At 51.3% G+C, this 7,779-nt stretch overlaps 1 pseudogene across 1 annotated transcript; it reads right to left on the bottom strand.

The window, feature by feature from the left end:
- Window positions 1-347: 347 nt before the first annotated feature.
- LOC148812593 (GTPase IMAP family member 8-like) lies at window positions 348-7,567 on the bottom strand (annotated as a pseudogene). The gene is made up of 3 exons (XR_016086321.1): window positions 7,525-7,567; window positions 4,548-5,893; window positions 348-2,354 (listed from the first exon to the last, which is right to left on the bottom strand). The product of XR_016086321.1 is annotated as a GTPase IMAP family member 8-like (transcript).
- Window positions 7,568-7,779: the final 212 nt, after the last annotated feature.

Raw genomic sequence — 7,779 nt, 5'->3', positions numbered from 1 at the left:
TGTGCTCTCGTGTGTCTGCGGGCCCTGTGTCCTCTCGTGTGTCTGTGGGCTGTGTGCGCTCTCGTGTGTCAGCGGGCTATGTGTCCTCTCGTGTGTCTGTGGGCTGTGTGCGGGCTGTGTGTCCTCTCGTGTGTCTGCGGGCCCTGTGTCCTCTCGTGTGTCTGTGGGCTGTGTGCGGGCTGTGTGCTGTCGTGTGTCTGCGGGCTGTGTGCGCTCTTGTGTGTCTGCGGGCCGTGTGTGCTCTCGTGTGTCTGCGGGCCGTGTGTGCTCTCGTGTGTCTGCGGGCCCTGTGTCCTCTCGTGTGTCTGTGGGCTGTGTGCGCTCTCGTGTGTCAGCGGGCTGTGTGTCCTCTCATGTGTCTGTGGGCTGTGTGCGGGCTGTGTGTCCTCTCGTGTGTCTGTGGGCTGTGTGCGGGCTGTGTGCTCTCGTGTGTCTGCGGGCTGTGTGCGCTCTTGTGCGTCTGCGGGCTGTGTGTGCTCTCGTGTGTCTGCGGGCTGTGTGTGCTCTTGTGTGTCTGCGGGCGGTGTGCGCTCTTGTGTGTCTGCGGGCTGTGTGTGCTCTCGTGTGTCTGCGAGCTGTGTGTGCTCTTGTGTGTCTGCGGGCTGTGTGTGCTCTCGTGTGTCTGTGCGGGCCATGGGCGCTCCCGTGTGTCTGCGGGCTGTGTGTGCTCTCGTGTGTCTGTGGGCTGTGTGTGCTCTTGTGTGTCTGCGGGCTGTGTGTGCTCTCGTGTGTCTGTGGGCTGTGTGTGCTCTCGTGTGTCTGTGGGCTGTGTGTGCTCTTGTGTGTCTGCGGGCTGTGTGTGCTCTCGTGTGTCTGTGGGCTGTGTGCGCTCTTGTGTGTCTGCGGGCTGTGTGTGCTCTCGTGTGTCTGTGGGCTGTGTGTGCTCTTGTTTGTCTGTGGGCCGTGTGTCCTCTTGTCTCAGTCATCTTCTGTGACCATTTTCTCGATGTGCTGCTTGTGGTCCTCAATCACTCTCCTGTATCTCCTGTGTGTCTCTGAAGCCACACAGTGAGTCTGTCTATCACTGTGTTTTGTCTCTCTATTCTCTCTCTGTATCTCTCTACTGTCTCTCTCAGCTCCTCGATCTCCCTCCTGCAGCTCCTGCACTCCTGTCCTGCTGGAGTGAACTGTGTTGTCGACACACTGACCTGCTGGAGAGTCTCTCTGTGTCTCTCTGCCTCCTCTCTGGCCTTTTCCTCATAGTGCTGCCTGAGCTCCTCCATCTCCCTTCTGTGTGTCTCCTCTCTCTCTCTCCTCTCCCTCTCCTGCTCCTCTCTCAGCTCCTCGATCTCCCTCCTGCAGCTCCTATCCTGATGAAGTGAACTGTGGTGTCGACACACTGACCTGCTGGAGAGTCTCTCTGTGTCTCTCTGCCTCCTCTCTGGCCTTTTCCTCATAGTGCTGCCTGAGCTCCTCCATCTCCCTCCTGTGTGTCTCCTCTCTCTCTCTCCTCTCCCTCTCCTGATCCTCTCTCACTCCCTCCATCTCTCTCTGCAGCCTCTCTCTCTCCCCTCTCTCTCTCCTCAGCTCCTCCTCCAGCTCTCTCCTCCTCCCCTCATCCCTCTCCTCCCTCAGCCTCTCCTCCAGCTCTGCTATCTTCTCCTCCAGTGCTCTGATCTTCTCCTCTTGTGTCTGGATCTCCTCCTCCATCCTGCGGAGGAAGTTCTGCAGCTCCTTCTGGTGCTTCTCCCTTAGTCTCTCCTCCTCTCTCTCCCTCAGGATCTGCAGTTGTTTCTGGGCCTCCTGGTACATCTCAGTGTCCCTGTTTCCTGCTACCAGCTCCTCTATCTTCTCCAGCAGCTCTGTGACCTGAGTTCCGCCCCTGTCCTTGTTGTTGAGGGCGTGATACCTGCTCCCACACTTCTCCAGGAGCCACTGGAGCTCCCTGCTGCCTGTGTGCACAAACTCCTCCAGCGTCCTGCTGGTCAGCTCATCAGCGTGGGTGAACAGGACCATGGTGTGTCCCAGGGCCCTCTCCCCGAATATCTCCAGGACTGTCTCCAGTGTCCTCCTGTCCTCCCCTGTGGATCGGCCGAGCGGGGTCACCAGGAGGAAGGCATGGGGTCCCGGGGCAGACAGGTTAACACAGAGCCCCACATCCCGTCTCCTGTCCCCCTCAGACAGTCCGGCGTGGAGCCAGTCTGGAGTGTCCACCACAGTCACCCGTCTCCCGGACACTTGTCCTGTCCTCTTCCGGCTCTCCTGAGTGACCGCGGAGCTTCTGGCTTCAGAGGGAAACTCCTCTGAGCCCAGGATGGTGTTTCCTGCTGCGCTCTTCCCAGCACCAGTCCTGCCCAGCAGCACCAGTCTCTGCTCAGAGGGGTGGGGCTGGAGTCTGGGTTCGACTTCACTCACTGCAACAGGAGGAGAGACAGGAGCATCAGGGAGGTGACACATGAGAGGAGACGAGCCTTTCCACAGATAAGAAGGATTCAGTTTGCTCAAGAGACAAAACTTAAAAGTCAGTAAGAAAGAAACTTACAAAATAAACATCTGGGAATTAGTCTTGGGCATCATGATAACTACATAGTTTTACCTCATGTTCATGATTTTCACTACTGTCAGATATTGTTTCCCAAAGTGACTTAAGGTTAATCTGAAGAATCTGTGTTCATTTACTGGCCTCAAGCAACAACAGTCATGCTGCAGTACTGTACTGTTACAGGGGCAGAGTGTAGAAGGACGTTAATTGAAGAGGGAGAGATAATCTCTTCACTCCAGTGAAGAACAGCACTCTAGGAGAGAGTGCAGTGCAGTCCAATCATCCTGCTGGTATTTCACTCTGAAACTGACCACCCCCAGAGTCAGAGTCCACTGTGTCTTTATCAGAGGATGACAAGAGAGAAACAGGCTTAATGCTTCTCAGCACCTGTCAGTGGAATAAACTCCACCTCATGTTCCTGGTACCACATCCCCACTGCTGGGCTGAGCTGCAGTGATTCAGTGTCTGTCGGTCAGGAACTGTCCCTTCAACCCTGAGACCTGCAGTCTTTAGCACTTTGTTAACAAAGCAGAATTCAGACTCCAGGCTGTTCAGTAATTCTCCATCTCACCCTGTTTGACACAGATTCTACAACAGGCTGCTGCTGTTCAGTCAGACTCACTGATCTGCAGACAAGCTGTGACGAGTCCTTCAGACTGATGTACAGAAACAGCTCTTGTCTGGGGTTCTAATGATCTGCTGATGGGCTCTTTCACCCACTCCTGTCCTGCTGGACTTCAGAGCTGCCTTTGACACTAACAGATCAACTGAGGAGGCCATCGCCCCTGGTCTACACACTACCCTCTCACACCTGGACGAGAGAGAAACGTATGTGAGAATGTTGTTGTTGATTACAGCTCAGCATTCAACACCATCGCACCCTCAAGGCTCATCACCAAGCTCCAGGACGATCAGACCTGGACCCACCACACCAACCCCGTAGACAAGACAGCACCTGTTCTCTCTCCCCAGACTGAAGAAGTTCAGCCTGCCTTCACACATCCTGACCAGCTTCTACAGCTGCACCACTGAGAGCATCCTAACCGGCTGCACCACTGCCTGTTGTGGTAACTGCTCCGCCCACGAGCTCAGGGTCCTCCAGAGGGTGGTGACACTGGCTCAGAACACTACCGGCTGCGCTACTGAACACACAGGATATCTACTGTGTTAGATGCCTCAAGAAGGCCAGGTCCATCCTCAGGGACCCCAGTCACCCTAAACACAACTTGTTCTCTCTACTACCATCTGGAAAACGGTACTGAAGTATCAGACCAAGACCACCAGGTGTCAGAACAGCTTCTTCCCCCAGGCAGTGAGACTGCTGAACAGCCAACCACAGCAGACACCTGCAGTTACCTCCATGAACTGACAGGGGGCACTGGCACTCTCAGGACACCTACGAAGAGCACTAAATACCTCCTACCCTGTACCCTACTACTGTCAGGACACCTAAATACCTCCTACCCTGTACCCTACTACTGTCAGGACACCTCAATACCTCCTACCCTGTACCCTACCACTGTCAGGACACCTAATACCTCCTACCCTGTACCCTACTACTGTCAGGACACCTCAATACCTCCTACCCTGTACCCTACTACTGTCAGGACACCTCCATACCTCCTACCCTGTACCCTACTACTGTCAGGACACCTCAGTACCTCCTACCCTGTACCCTACTACTGTCAGAACACCTCAATACCTCCTACCCTGTACCCTACTACTGTCAGTACACCTCAATACCTCCTACCCTGTACCCTACCACTGTCAGGACACCTAAATACCTCCTACCCTGTACCCTACTACTGTCAGTACACCTCAATACCTCCTACTCTGTACCCTACTACTGTCAGGACACCTCAATACCTCCTACCCTGTACCCTACTACTGTCAGGACACCTCAATACCTCCTACCCTGTACCCTACTACTGTCAGGACACCTAAATACCTCCTACCCTGTACCCTACTACTGTCAGGACACCTAAATACCTCCTACCCTGTACCCTACTACTGTCAGTACACCTCAATACCTCCTACCCTGTACCCTACCATCAATCACACTCACTGGCAGGAGGGATGAAGTCTATACTGTTCCTCCTCTTGACAGGCAGTCTGGGCTCCTCTGTCTCTTTCTCCAGCTCCTCTTCCTCCAGTGTCTTTCTCATCTTCTCCTTCAGCTCCTCTTCTCTCCTGCTCCACTCCTCCTCCAACCTCTGTCTGAGCTCCTCTTCTCTCTCTCTCTCCCTTCTTTCATACTTCTGTCTCAGCTCCTCTGTCTCTCTCTGTCTCTCCTCCTCCCTCTGTCTCAGCTCCTCCGTCTCTCTCTGTCTCTCCTCCAACCTCTGTCTCAGCTCCTCCGTCTCTCTCTGTCTCTCCTCCTCCCTCTGTCTCAGCTCCTCTGTCTCTCTCTGTCTTTTCTCCTCCCTCTGTCCCAGCTCCTCTGTCTCTCTCTGTCTCTCCTCCAACCTCTGTCTCAGCTCCTCTGTCTCTCTCTGTCTCTCCTCCAACCTCTGTCTCAGGTCTTCCGTCTCTCTCTGTCTCTCCTCCTCCCTCTGTCTCACCCCCTCTGTCTCTCTCTGTCTCTCCTCCTCCCTCTGTCTCAGCTCCTCTGTCTCTCTCTGTCTCTCCTCCAACCTCTGTCTCAGCTCCTCTGTCTCTCTCTGTCTCTCCTTCAACCTCTGTCTCAGCTCCTCTGTCTCTCTCTGTCTCTCCTCCTCCCTCTGTCTCAGCTCCTCTGTCTCTCCTCCAACCTCTGTCTCAGCTCCTCTATCTCTCTATTGTATGTCTCCAGTTCAGTGTACAGTTGTTCAATGTCAGTGGTGAAGTACTGCCCATAGTTTCCTCTCACCATGTCCTCGATCTTCTCCAGCAGCTCTGTGACCTGAGTGCCGCCCCTATCCTTGTTGTTGAGAACATGATACCTGTTCCCACACTTCTCCACCAGCCACTGGAGCTCCTTCCCTTCTCTCTCAATGAGCTGCTCAATGGTTGTGTCTCTCAGTCTGTCCCCCCAGGTGAACAGCACTATTGTGTGTCTCCAGACTCTCTCACTGAGAAGCTCAAGATGTTCCTCCGCTGATCTCCAGTCTCTGTATGGGTTCAGATTAATCACCAGGAGGAGAGTGTGGGGTCCTGGGAGACACAGAGACACAATTTCCTGTCTGATCTGCTGTGGATCATTCCTCATCAGCCACACATCCCAGCCTGGAGTGTCGACCACAGTGATCTGCCTCCCAGCTACTTCACCCTGTCTCTTCTCACACTCCTTAGTTCCCCTCTCAGTGTCAAACTCCTCTCTGCCCAGGATGGTGTTTCCTGCTGAGCTCTTCCCAGACCCCCTCTCCCCCAGCAGCACGATCCTGATCTCTGAGAGACGTTGTGGTGCCTCATGGGAATCAGCCTGTTCCTCCCCTGTCAGAGAGAAAGATCACAGATTATTTACATTATAAAGTTCTCATCACAGATATTTTCACTCTTCATCCCATTTAAAATTTATGATAAAAACTTTTCTATATCTTTCCTATTGTCCCTGCCCTGTGAGAGAGGAAAATCACAGATTATTGAGATTATTTTTCTGTATATTCTCTGTGGTATACAAACATATTCTGTTAATGTTAGTCAAACTGTATTCTTACAACATTCTTATTCTGTATTCTTACAATTTATATAAAATATATATTTTTTATTTTTAACTGTTCTCTCAATAGTACATGTGAATTTTTCATCAGGATTTTGTTTCTTAGAATAATTAAACCTCACTGAAAGGTCAGATTTCTCTCATCTGATAAACACAGACATTTTTTCCAATGCCTTCCTTGCTCATCTTTACCAAGGGTGCCAATACTTCTGGAGGGCCCTGTAGAGTCCCACTAACACTCTGAGTGTCCAGTGGCAGTTCAGACACATATGGGACTCCTGTGTTCAGAATGAACCTTTATAACACCTTATTTTAAAAATACATGTAAAAAACTGTAAAATCATTCAGTCTGTCCTGATTCTTCAATAGTGAGTCTAAAATATCACATTTCATAAAGACATGTTTGGGACTCAGACACCTGGCTGGGAAATCCGTGTGTTGTATAGTTTCAAACCGCTTAGAAACTATCTACTGTGATCCACACTGAAGAGAACTAGCATGATGTTAGTTTAAAAACAGTGAAACTGACAAGCTGGAGGAACTGAGTCTCTGTAGTCTGAAGGGAGTGTCCCACACTGACAGGGTGAAGGAACTGAGTCTCTTTAGTCTGAAGGGAGTGTCCCACACTGACAGGGTGAAGATAGGGAACCATATATATATACAAAATATTCAACATCCTCAGTGACAGTGAGTCATCATTAAAGACCAGTTAGATATTGACACCTCAGAGTTCCTCAGAATTAACACTGAAACTCAAAGCAACACTAAGACTTAAAATCAGGAGTGGGAGGCTCTACTGTACACAGAAGGGGGTGGGAGGGGGGAACAAGCTGCCCAGTCAGGACAGGAGGCTCTACTGTACACAGAGGGGGGTGGGAGGGGGGGAACAAGCTCCCAAGTCAAGACAGGAGAAACAGCTGCATGAGAACCTGGAATCACTACTAATTATGGGCCAAATCAATTCCTCTGTTGTTCATCTGTACTGATTCCTCTCTGGTATTATCAGCTGTACAATGAACACGGCCTCTGAGCAACAAACAGGAAATGTTCATACCTGAGCGTGTCTGAGCATCATGAATACTAACACTGTGAATCCAATACCATCAGCACACAGTCAAGTTTTACATCAATCATTTTACCTTTAATAAACACCTTATTAAAATATTTAGTGAATTCCAAACAGCTTGAGCTGACAGTACCGATCTCTGATTCTTGACAAGAGAAAGTGAAAGTACATCAGCTCCTGTCTCTCTCCTAGTTCAGACCCTGTGTGTTTGACACACAGAACACACTCTCAGCAGACAGGAAGACACTTCTCCAGCTGCTGCTGTGCTCTGTGACAGAGAAGAGACCCTCAGTGACTCCCTTACTGACACTCTGACAGGCAGAACAAGAGAAAACTCACCAGGGCTGAGCGCTGAGCTCCTACACGCTGCCATCTCTCTCTCCTTCTCTTCCTGCAGATGTGAGGTGGGGGGTTTCCTGTGCTCGCTGTGACGCTGCTCTGGCGCCACCTAGTGTGGATTCATAAAGTTAATCACCACCTGAACAGGTTCATCAGTAAGAGCAAAATAAAACACCAGAATACCCAGATCAACTCTTAACACCATCTTTGGACACTGGGGTCCACACCTCTACTCTCACACACAGTGTCCTGATC

This window comes from Atractosteus spatula, assembly GCF_055471065.1.
Source record: "Atractosteus spatula isolate fAtrSpa1 chromosome 10 unlocalized genomic scaffold, fAtrSpa1.hap1 SUPER_10_unloc_2, whole genome shotgun sequence".
Taxonomy (NCBI): Eukaryota; Metazoa; Chordata; class Actinopteri; order Semionotiformes; family Lepisosteidae; genus Atractosteus; species Atractosteus spatula.
The sequence above is the reverse complement of the archived record's forward strand: the minus strand, read 5'-3'. Positions and strand labels throughout refer to the sequence as shown.